Genomic DNA, 12,798 nt, shown 5'->3' with positions numbered 1-12,798 from the left:
CTGTCATCAAATACGTGATGGGCTGTAGGGAGAGGGTCTGGGTGTCAGACAGGGTGACAAGTTACAGGCAGGGAGACGTGGGGTTTCATCCACAGGAGACATTGGCAGCGACTGGAGTGCCTGGGACTGAAACGATCTTCCGTGGAGAAGGAAGCCGTGGAGCAGCGGCTGGGCTGCACTTGAAGCGTCAGCGGGCGGCATGACGCCAGTGTCCCCATCCCTGCCCGCACACTTCAGGGCACGCCCATCCAGCACCTGCATTTCTCCACCTGAGGCTCTCCCCCTGCACCCCTGCTCTGCCGCCCACGAGGCGGGCCAGAGGCCCAGGGGGTCCCGTCCCTCGGGAGCGGCTCTTCACCCACATTGATGGGTAAAGACCCCAGCTGCCCCCCTTGGGGGGTAACTCTGCGTTGTGGGGTCTACCCTGTCCCCCGGGGCTCCCAGCAGGGCCACGACTCGGTGAGGCAAGAGAGATGTTCCCTCTCAGGGCCGTGCAAACTTTTAAAGCCTAAGAATTATACAAGTTCATCATCAAGTGTGTAAAATTTAGGGTTTTTTTTACTTTCTGAGTGGAAATCATTGTCTGAGCCTGAGACCCCATCCCGCCTGAGAGAAGACAACGTACAGTCTCATCACATTCAGATTTTCCCTGTGACTTCTGGGGCTTTCTCCATCTCTTTGGGTTTAACATCCAGACATTCAGCTGGTTTCCCTGGGCCCCCTTCTCCCTCCTGGGGACTTGCCAGATACCCCCAGGGCGTCCAGGGCCCCAATCCTGGCTGGCAGACCCCCTTTGTCTCTCTTCGCTCAGCTCCCTCTGGAGCTAACAGTCCCCTGTTCTGTGAGTTTCCATCTTCTCTCTTGAAACCCTGTTTCCGTCTTGTGCTCACAGCTTTAGAATTGCACCCTCTGTTCCTCCTCCTCACAAGGGTCCCCAACACGGGGTGCACCCCCAACACATCATGCGTGCCTGAGCACATCCACAGGGAAGCCAGAAGGCCAGAGAGCACCTTGGTGGATCGCTGTCCATCCCACTCACTCAGCTGTCCAGCGGGCACTGCAGTCTCAGTGCGTGCAAGACCTGACTCCCGGAGGGCCCCATGCAGAGTCTCCCCATCTCCATATGTGGTAACTGCTTGGGTCAAAAACTTTGGCGTCACCTTGGCTCACTTTTCTCTCACAGCCCATATCCAATCTGTCAACAAATCTTGTCAAGCCCACCTTCAAAATGTATCCAGGGGGGCCGTCCTGGTGGCGTAGTGGTTACGGGCCCATGCTCTGCTTTGGTGGCCCAGGGTTCCCAGGTTCGAATCCCGGGTGTGGACCTACGCGCCACTCATCAAGCCATGCTGTGGCAGCATCCCGCATACAAAATAGAGGAAAATGGGCACAGATGTTAGCTCAGGGCCAATCTTCCTAACCAAAAAAAAAATACATATATATGTATATATGTATCCAGAATTTCACCACTTCTTTGATGGAGAACATTCCTCTCTCTCTCTCTCCCCCATTCCTCTCCATTGCACTCAGTTTCTCTCTCCTTATCATGCTGTTTCATCGTCTCCACAGGACTTTTCACTTTCTGAAATTATCTGGTTCATTTGTTTCCTTGTGTGTTTATTTCCTGTCTCCTCTCTCTGAAACGTAAGCTCTGTGAAGACAGGGACACTGTCTTCTTCGCGCCTGGGTAAATGGATAAATGAAGGAACCAAGAACTTGCATTCTTAAAAGCAGGCAGCAAACTCAGCTTCCAGCAGCAGAAAATTGAACATTGAGGTTCTGTCCTTCCTTTCCATTAATGCTCTGCCTCCGTTTCTCAGCTGGTTTTCCTTTGGGTCCCTGTCCTAATTCTCACACACCTGAGCGTGACTTATGCCACTTCCCTTTCAGATTGTATTGTTTGTCCTTCAAAATGTCTTTGGCACATTTCACTGCAAGGCTCTGTCGACAAGGCTCCAAAATGTGCCTACATATCTTCTGTTGTGGTTACTTTGAAGTTTGTTGAATTGTTTTGTTTTGACAGGACTGTCACATCTCGAAACTTGTTGCTGACTAAAAACATATGCAAGACCTTTTTTCCTTCTCTTTTTCTTTATTTTTACTTTTAAAGAAAAACTCCACCACCATCTTGCAACTAAACATATGACCACAAGAGGACACCACGAGGCCGTGCTTCTGCTCTGTGTGTAAAAGTGGATGGAACATTGAGAGACCTGGCGGAGATGGTGTAAAACGCGGGACCCTTATTAATCTTTCTGCATTCCGTGATCTGCTCTCTCAGTGGTAGTACCCCCTTTGGGGAGCAGGCTTAGAACACTCAACTCTGGTACAACATTAGTGACAAGAATAACAACAAACGATAACAAGCTGCAGAACTTCTTCCAGTTAATAGGAACGTTACGAAGCACCACATTAACTCAAATATGCCTCTTTCTAAGTTCTTTTATCAGGGTTGAGCGAAAGTGTATAAAGATCAACAACTATAAGCATAAACCAAAGACATCTGAAACTGCAGTCAGTTACAGCCTTCAGAAGAGCTTCCTCTGTGATAGAATCTCCAGACAAGGTGATAGAGGAGTTGGAAGGGGTGAAGAGGACTCAGGTCCCCTTGTCGTAAAGAGGGCCCTTCACACTCCATCAACTTCTTAGGTAGTTACGACCTCAAAGGGAACTTTGGACCTTCAGTAAAACTGTGAAAGGGATTGTTTGATGGATTTGGAAGAACCGGGGAGAGGGAGGAATAGGAAAAGGTTTTAGACATGCAGGCAAATGTTATAAATTGCCCTTACATAGGGTTGAGGCCAAAAGGAAAACCGAGGGTTTGACATCAGAGAACCTTTTTCATTATTTAACTAGCTGTGTGTCATTAGAGAGGTTAATTTACCTCTCTGAGCCACCTTTTTTTTTTCTCTCTCTCTACAATAGGGATAATAACAGTACCTATCTCCAAGTGGTGAGGTTTAGGAATAGGAAATCTAATCACCTGATGCATATGGATGCCGAAATGGCTACAGTAACGATCATTCATTTTGCATGCCCAGGCTGGACTGGTGGTATGACTTGAGAAATGCCACTTCTGAGTGTCAATTTAAAAAGAAATGTTTCTATGTTGCTATAGGTTATGAATTGGATCCCTTTTGAAATTCCTCAAGAGATACCAGGAAAGATTTCAATAGTTTTTTTTTTTTATAAGCTTCCAATATAGATTATCAAATTAAACAAATATAAAAAGTGCATTGTTAAATTGTTATAAAAGTTTCTAAACACTCTCAGTTTCTGTATTTATATCATTGAGGACCGATAACAGTTTGCAGATCAATACTAGTTTTCAGGCTACACTTTGAGTAGTATGGATTTATAATTCACCATCCATCCCCCCTTGGCCTTTCAAGAGAGATTGATAATTATCTTAGAGGCAGAAAGCTTTGAATAACAAGACATCTGCATAATATTGAGACCCTGGAAACCACGCACACCCATACAGGTTACTGTCTACATTAAGGGGACTTTATCATTCCCCTATCTTTATCAACATAACTTTATTCCAAAAAACTCTTGCACAGAAAGATTAAAGTTACAAATAATTTCTTTTTATTCAAAGACTTCCCCCAAAATCTCATTGAAATAAACATAAAACCCTTAAACTTTTCAATAGGTAGCATTAAAAAGACTATTTACTCTTGTCTTGCCTTGTGTTCACTAAACCTATACTACTCTATCACAAGCCTTAGCCAAAATAAATCAAGCATCACCCCATTGAAAGACCTGCCTTAAACTAGATTCCAAAACCTTATAAATATCCCCACTTTGACCTCCCCCAGTCCAAAATGCTATTAAGATTCTGCCAAGGCAGGGCTTTTCTTACCCTGGTATACAATAAACTCAGTTTTACCTTTTTTTTTTTTTTTTAATTTTTTGTTTATTGCAGTAACATTGGTTTATAACATTGTATAAATTTCAGGTGTACATCATTATACTTCTATTTCTGCATATATTACATCATGTTCACCACCCAAACACCAACTACAACCGATCACCACACACATGCACCGAATCATCCCTTTCGCCCTCCTCTCTCCCCCCTTCCTCTCTGGTAACCACCAATCCAATCTCTGTCTCTATGTGTTTGTTTGTTGTTGTTATTATCTACTACTTAATGAAGGAAATCATATGGTATTTGACCTTCTCCCTCTGACTTATTTCACTTTGCATGATACCTCAATGTCCATCCATGTTGTCACAAATGGCTGGATTTCATCATTTCTTATGGCTGAGTAGTATTCCATTGTGTATATAGACCACATCTTCTTTATCCATTCGTCCCTTGATGGGCACTTAGGTTGCTTCCAAGTCTTGGCTATTGTGAATAACGCTGCAATGAACACAGGGGTGCATGTATCTTTACGCATTGGTGTTTTCAAGTTCTTTGGATAAATACCCAGCAGTGGAATAGCTGGATCATATGGTAGTTCTATCCTTGATTTTTTGAGGAATCTCCATACTGTTTTCCATAGTGGCTGCACCAGTTTGCACTCCCACCGGCAGTGTATGAGAGTTCCCTTCTCTCCACATCCTCTCCAACACATGTTGTTTCCTGTCTTGTTAATTATAGCCATTCTGACGGGCGTGAGGTGATATCTCGTTGTAGTTTTGATTTGCATTTTCCTGATAGTTAATGATTTTGAACACCTTTTCATGTGTCTGTTGGCCATCTGTATATCTTCTTTGCAGAAATGTCTGTTCAGGTCTTTTGCCCATTTTTTAATTGGGTTGGTAGTTTTTTTGTTGTTGAGATGCATGTGTTCTTTATATATTTTGGAGATTAACCCCTTATCAGATGTATGGTTTGCAAATATCTTCTCCCAATTGTTAGGTTGTCTTTTCATTTTGTTGATGGTTTCCTTTGCTGTGCAGAAGATTTTTAGTTTGATGCAGTCCCATTTGTTTATTTTTTCTATTGTTTCTCTTGCCTGGTCAGACATGGTGCTTGAAAATATGTTGCTAAGACCGATGTTGAAGAGTGTACTGCCTATGTTTTCTTCTAGAAGTTTCATAGTTTTAGGTTTTACCTTCAAGTCTTTAATCCATTTGGAGTTAATTTTTGTCTACGGTGTAAGGTAAGGGTCTACTTTCATTTTTTTGCACGTGGCTATCCAGTTTTCCCAACACCATTTGTTGAAGAGACTTTCTTTTCTCCATTGTATGTTCTTGACTCCTTTGTCAAAGATTAGCTGTCCATAGATGTGTGGGTTTATTTCTGGGCTTTCAATTCTATTCCATTGATCTGTGTGTCCATTTTTGTGCCAGTACCATGCTGTTTTGGTTACTATAGCTTTGTAGTCTATTTTGAAATCAGGGAGTGTGATACCTCCAGCTTTGTTCTTTTTTCTCAGGATTCCTTTAGCTATTAGGGGTCTTTTGTTGTTCCATAAAAATTTTAGGATTCTTTGTTCTATTTCTGTGAAAAATGTTGTTGGAGCTTTGATAGGGATTGCATTGAATCTATAGATTGCTTTAGGAAGTATGGACACCTTAACTGTGTTAATTCTTCCAATCCAAGAGCATGGAATATCTTTTCATTTCTTTGTGTCTTCTTCAATTTCTTTCAGAAATGTTTTATAGTTTTCGGTGTACAGATCTTTCACCTCTTTGGTTAAGTTTATTCCTAGGTATTTTATTCTTTTTGTTGAAATTGTAAATGGGATTGTATTCTTAATTTCTCTTTCTGCTACTTCGTTGTTAGTGTATAGAAATGCAAATGATTTTTGTATGTTGATTTTGTATCCTGCAACTTTACCATATTCGTTTATTACTTCTAAAAGTTTTCTGGTGGATTCTTTAGGGTTTTCTATATATAAAATCATGTCATCTGCAAATAGTGACAGTTTCACTTCTTCCTTTCCAATTTGGTTCCCTTTTATTTCTTCTTCTTGCCTGATTGCTCTGGCTAGGACTTCCAGTACTATGTTAAATAGGAGTGGTGACAGTGGGCATCCTTGTCTGGTTCCTGTTCTTAGAGGGATAGGTTTCAGTTTTTCACCATTGAGGATGATATTAGCTGTGGGTTTCTCATATATGGCCTTTATTATGTTGAGGTACTTTCCTTCTATCCCCATTTCATTCAGAGTTTTTATCATAAATGGATGCTGTATCTTGTCAAATGCTTTCTCTGCATCTATTGAGATGATCATGTGATTTTTATTCTTCATTTTATTAATGTGGTGTATTACGTTGATTGATTTGCGAATGTTGAACCATCCCTGCATACCTGGAATAAATCCCACTTGATCATGGTGTATAATCTTTTTAACGTATTGTTGTATGCGATTTGCTAGTATTTTGTTGAGGATTTTTGCATCAATGTTCATCAGTGATATTGGCCTGTAATTTTCTTTTTTTTTTTTTTTTAAGATTTTATTTATTTATTTTGCCCCCCAAAGCCCCAGTAGATAGTTGTGTGTCACAGCTGCACATCCTTCTAGTTGCTGTATGTGGGACGCTGCCTCAGCATGGCCAGAGAAGCAGCGCGTCGGTGCAAGCCCGGGATCCGAACCCGGGTCGCCAGCAGTGGAGCACGCTCACTTAACCACTAAGCCATGGGGCCAGCCCCTGGCCTGTAATTTTCTTTTTTTGTGTTGTCCTTGTCTGGTTTTGGTATCAGGGTAATGTTGGCTTCGTAGAATGAGTTAGGGAGCTTCGCCCCCCCGTCAATTTTTTGGAAGAGTTTGAGAAGGATAGGTATTAAGTATTCTTTGAATGTTTGGTAGAATTCACCAGGGAAGCCGTCTGGTCCTGGACTTTTATTTTGGGGAAGGTTTTTGGTTACTGTTTCTATCTCCTTGCTGGTGATTGGTCTATTCAAATTCTCTACATCTTCTTGATCCAGTTTTGGAAGGTTGTATGATTCTAAGAATTTATCCATTTCTTCCAGATTGTCGAATTGGTTGGCATATAGCTTTTCATAGTATTCTCTTATAATCTTTTGTATTTCTGAGGTGTCTGTTGTAATTTCTCCTCTTTCATTTCTGATTTTACTTATTTGTGCCTTCTCTCTTTTTTTCTTGGTGAGTCTAGCTAAAGGCTTGTCAATTTTGTTGATCTTTTCAAAGAACCAGCTCTTGGTTTTATTAATTTTTTCTATTGTTTTTTTAGTCTCTATTTCATTTATTTCTGCTCTGATTTTTATTATTTCCCTTCTTCTACTGATTTGGGGCTTTGTTTGTTCTTCTTTTTCCAGTTCTTTTAGGTGCATTGTTAGATTGTTTATTTGAGATTTTTCTGGTTTGTTGAGATAGGCCTGTATTGCCATAAACTTCTCTCTTAGAACTGCTTTTGCTGTATCCCATAAATTCTGGCATGTCGTATTTTCATTTTCATTTGTCTCTAGGTATTTTTTTATTTCTTCTTTGATTTCTTCATTGACACAGTCATTGTTCAGTAGCATTTTGTTTAATCTCCACGTATTTGTGGTTTTTCTGATTTTCTTCCTATAGTTGATTTCTAGTTTCATACCACTGTTGTCAGAAAAGATGCTTGGTATTATTTCAATCTTCTTAAATTTATGGAGACCTGTTTTGTGGCCTAATATGTGATCACTCCTGGAGAATGTTCCATGTGCATTTGAAAAGAACGTGTATTCTTCGGTTTTTGGATGGAATGCTCTGTATATATCTACTAGGTCCATCTGTTCTAGTGTGTCATTTAAGGCCAATGTTTCCTTATTGATCTTCTGTTTGGATGATCTATCCATTGGTAAGTGGAGTGTTAAACTCCCCTACTATTATTGTGTTACTGTCTATTTCTGTTTTTATGTCTGTTAATAATTGCTTTATATATTTAGGTGCACCTACATTGGGTGCGTAGATATTTACAAGTGTTATATCCTCTTGTTGGATTGTTCCCTTGATCATTATGTAATGCCCTTCTTTGTCTCTTTTTACAGTTTTTGTTTTAAAGTCTATTTTGTCTGATATGAGTACTGCTACCCCAGCTTTCTTTTCATTGCCATTTGCGTGGAGTATCTTTTTCCATCCCTTCACTTTCAGTTTGTGAGTGTCTTTAGGTCTGAAGTGTGTCTCTTGTATGCAGCATATATATGGGTCTTGTTTTTTTATCCAATCAGCCACTCTATGCCTTTTAATTGGAGCATTTAGTCCATTGATGTTTAAAGTAGCTATTGATAAGTATGTACTTACTGCCATTTTTAATCTTTTTTTTTCCTCAGGGTTTTAGTAGTCCTTCTCTGTTCCTTTCTCCTTCTATACAGAATTGATGGTCTCTTTAGTTTGACCTCTGTCTGAAACCTCTACTCTTTAACTCCCCTCCTCCCTCATTTTATGTTTTTGGTATCATATCTAACCTCTTTTTTGTGCATTTATATCCATTACCCTCTTACCATGGAAATAGATAATTTTTCCTATTTGTGGTCTCCTCTTTTCCCCTTAAATCAGTCCCTTTAACTTTTCTTGTAGCACTGGTTTCTTGGTGACAAACGCCTTTAATTTTTGCTTGTCTGGGAAATGTTTTATCTCTCCTTCCATTTTGAATGATAACCTTGCTGGGTAGAGTATTCTTGGCTGTAGGTTTTTTCCTTTTAGCACTTTAAATATATCATGCCACTCTCTTCTAGCCTGTAAGGTTTCTGCTGAGAAGTCAGCTGATAGCCTTATGGGGTTTCCTTTGTATGTAACTTGTCTTTCTCTTGCGGCTTTCAGGATTCTCTCTTTATCTTTAATTCTGGACATTTTGATTATGATGTGTCTTGGTGTGGGCCTCTTTGGGTTTATCTTGTTTGGGGCTCTCTGTGCTTCCTGTACCTGGATGTCTGTTTCCTTCCTTAGGTTAGGGAAGTTTTCAGCTATTATTTCTTCAAATAGATTCTCTGCCCCTTTGTCTTGCTCTTCTCCTTCCGGGACACCTATAACACAGATGTTAGTGCGCTTGATGTTGTCCCAGAGGTCCCTTAGACTGTCCTCACTCTTTCTAATTCTTTTCTCTTGTACCTGTTCAGCTTGGGTAATTTCTTCTAGTCTTTCGTCCAGCTCGCAGATCCGTTCTTCTGTATCCTCTACTCTGCTTTTGAGTCCCTCTAGTGAATTTTTCATTTCCAGTATTGTATTCTTCATTTCTGATTGGTTCTTTTTTATATCTTCCATTTCTTTGTTGACATTCTCACTGAGTTCATCTATTCTTCTCCCCAGATCAGTGAGCATCCTTAACACTCTTTGTTTGAACTCTCTGTCGGGTAGGTTGCTCATTTCTGTTTCACTTAGTTCCTTTTCTGGGGTTTTGTCCTGTTCCCTTACTTGGAATGTATTCCTTTGCCTCCTCATTTTGCCTCTTTCCCTGTGCTTTTGTCTACGTATTAGGTAGGTCAGCTATGTCTCCTGCTCTTGGATAGGTGACCTTATATAACTGATGCCTTAGGAGGCCTGCAGTGTGCTTCCCTCAGTTCTCAATGTTCCAGGGGTGACCCCTATGTGGCCTACGTGTGTCCTTCTGTTGTGGCCTGTTTGCTCTCCCTGTAGGCGCCCAGGGAGGCCGAGTTATGCTCCTGGCCAGCTGTTGTAATGCTCAGCTGCTTGTAGTTGTTGTGGGCCCTTCAGTGTCTTTATCAGGTGTGGGGAGCCCCAGCACAGTTGGCTGCAAGTTCTAATACCACATTTGTGTTGCAGTATTTCTTTTAAGTGAGTAGGCCCCCAGTGTGGCAGGTTGTTAGGCTCAGGGGCTTACAATTGCTATAAGCGTCCAGCCTATAGGTGTCTTGTCAGTTCTCTGAGGATTGCAGCTGGGTGGGGCTGGCCTCAGGCATGGGAGCACCCAATTGTTTCAGGCTTTGGAAGGTGGGGCAAACCCCCTATGTGGGTCTTTGAGAAGCACAAGTCTTCTGCAGCTGACAAGCCCTGCTGCCCACAGGTCCACACACACAGTCAACACAGTCCTGCCCCGTGTGCATGCCCCAACCTCCTGAAGTGGACCCAGTCTCTCCACGGCGGGAGCCCCACATTCTCCACCTGCTCCTTGTGCACGGCCTGTCCCACTGAAGTGGGCTCAGTTGCCAGGCTGCAGAGAATCCAGTCACCAATCTATGCAGGCCCACAAGTTGCCTGAGGGCTTGTTGTTGGGTGGGGCCAGTCTCTAGGGTGGGCTGCCTGCCCTGGCTGAGCTGGATTAAATCAGTGCTCTAGCGGGTGGGGGAGACCCTGGGCTAGCAGGCCCCAGGGAGAACTCCAATGGCGTCTGTGTCAGCACGCCCACACCAGGCCACAACAATGGCTGCCGCCAATGTCCCAGTCCCTGGAGAGGTCTCACCTCTCACCGAGATGCTCAGGGCCTATGAGGTGAGTCTCTTTTCACCAAAACACTGTGCACCTTTCTTTCTGGTGATTTTAGGTTGCTTTCTGAAATGGGTGAGTTTTCACATGGGCCCTTTAAGAGCTGGTTTTAATTTCCTTGTGAACCAGCTTTTCTGGGGGTACTCCCCAATGTTTTAGCAGCAGGCAAAGTCAGATATTACGCCACTCGTCTCAATTGTGCTGGGTCCACAAAATGCCCACAGCGGCGGCGCTCCCGGCTCAGGGCTCTGCGCCTCCAGGGAGGGCTGCATACCTTTGGGTTGCTCCTGGGCGGCCATGAGGCACTGCAGCTTGTGAAGGCGGCATTTTTCCTCTCCAGAAGGGAATTTCTGCCTCTTCCACCTCAGTTAGGATGGTCGTTTGTTGCAGGAGTTCCTCTTATCCAGTTTTCAGTGCTGTCTCAGGGGTAATTTTTCCACGAGTAGTTGTAAATTGGCTGTGCACACGGGAGGAGGTGAGTTCAGAGTCTGCTTATGCCACCATCTTGACTTCTCCCCTCAATAGTTTTTAATTCACATTAATTCTTGGAAAGCATAATCTCTTGATAATTGCCATTTGCTTTAGACATTCCTACCATAGAGCATTGAGATGTATTTAAGGACCTACTTTTAGGTTTTGTTGACATCAACATCAGGCCAATGGCTGAAGTAAAAGCATCTTCAAAATACTTTTTAGAGAGCATTCGAGAGACACAGTTTTCAGAGAACATCCAGAGCCTGCTTAGGGCAATGTTTGGGATGGGGGGGCGGAGATGGAGGCGCAGAAAGCTCACCTCCTGCTTTAAAGTATTCTCTCTCAATAGAGAAGACAGGGGCTTCAACAACAAAAGATAGCACAAGAATTCACTGGAAGATCACATCAGCTAAACTGAATTTCAGCTTTCTATCAACCACAAGGTGTGGGGCCCAAACTTAGATTTTATTAACGAGCACATTTCTGCTTTATGCTCGGCCAACCTCACATGTTCGTTTTCACCGTCATGCTGATCTCCTCACAGGAGAAGGTGACTGTTCCCTTCAAAACTTGGGTCTGATTACATGTAGGTAGAGGAGGTCAGGAGAGGGAAGAGAGAGGGCAAAGCGTACAGAGCAGAGAACAAAGCACTTTCTCCTCATGAGGAAGCGCTTCCTGTGGACTTCTGCCTTCACGTCCTTGACCAGAGCTGTACGATATGGCTGCTCCCAGCAGCTGGGGGGCCAGTGGTCCCTTTCCAGCCTCCACAGTAAAGGCAGGCAAGGGCAGAGGGAATGATAGCGGCTTTGAGGTATCCATCAATAGTCTGCCAAGGGGTCCAACCAAGGGTTTTCAATGTTTTATGTTACCAATTAGACACGAACACACACCACCAACTCTCACCTATTACCTCCATCACTTCATAAAAGAAAGGAGATTTTAACACTGCAGAAGGAGGAAAGACAATCTCAGAATAATGATGTGTTCTATACATTGCATCCATTTAGTTATCTAAAAATATTCTCCACATTGTTCTTAGTTTCTGCATTTCTTCAAAAGCCACTGAAAACTTCAACACAGGTGGGTACCAGTCCTGGGAACAGGGTGGGGCATGGCTGCCCCACAGGTCTGCAGTGAGACAGGTGAGAACAACAACAGAGAGACTCTGGATTTTGGAGACTCAACACAGAAAAATGTTTTTCAGATTTGTTCATACACGTGACCATGGAAAAAATTCTAGGGGAATTAAGTCTTGTTACCAACTTTCACAAGCTGTCATAAATGGAGATGTAGATTATTAGGCCAAACTAACACATCTGTTTCTGTTCCAGATGATTAATATTCTACTCATAAAAACCAGGTTAGCTGGGGCCGGCCCTGTGGCTTAGCAGTTAAGTGCACGTGCTCCGCTACTGGCGGCCTGGATTCAGATCCCGGGCGTGCACCGACACACCACTTCTCCGGCCACGCTGAGGCCGCGTCCCACATACAGCAACTAGAAGGTTGTGCAGCTATGACATACAACTATCTACTGGGGCTTTGTGGGGGGGGGGGGCGGAAACCAGGTTAGCACCTGAGATTCCAACTCCTAAATGAGACGTCAGAACTGATGCGGAGGTGGGTTGGGGGGAGATGTCTTCAGGAAGAACACCTGAGCCGCCAGCTCTGTCCTCGAAGGCCTTCACAAAGAAAGGAGCAGATCAGGTGAAGTCTTGACAGAAGCAAAGACACAGAGTCAGTCCTCCCAGTCTGGGAACCCTGGACTCAGGCATCTGGCTGATGCAAACTTGGGCCGCTCTCCCTGCTCTGGGCCCCAACTGATGAGGAAACCATTGTGGATGGTAGCTCCAAGGGGGTGTGTTGTCCTTTCTCTTCTGAGGAGCTCACATGGCTAGGTAGTTTGACTATTTCCCTCCTTTTCCCCAAAGAAGATTCTGTGCCTCTCACAAGAAATAATCCCATTTAGGGGAAAAAAGCAATTTTCACCTGG

Source organism: Diceros bicornis, chromosome 2 (assembly GCF_020826845.1).
Source record: "Diceros bicornis minor isolate mBicDic1 chromosome 2, mDicBic1.mat.cur, whole genome shotgun sequence".
In the NCBI taxonomy this organism is placed as follows: domain Eukaryota; kingdom Metazoa; phylum Chordata; class Mammalia; order Perissodactyla; family Rhinocerotidae; genus Diceros; species Diceros bicornis.
The sequence above is the reverse complement of the archived record's forward strand: the minus strand, read 5'-3'. Positions refer to the sequence as shown.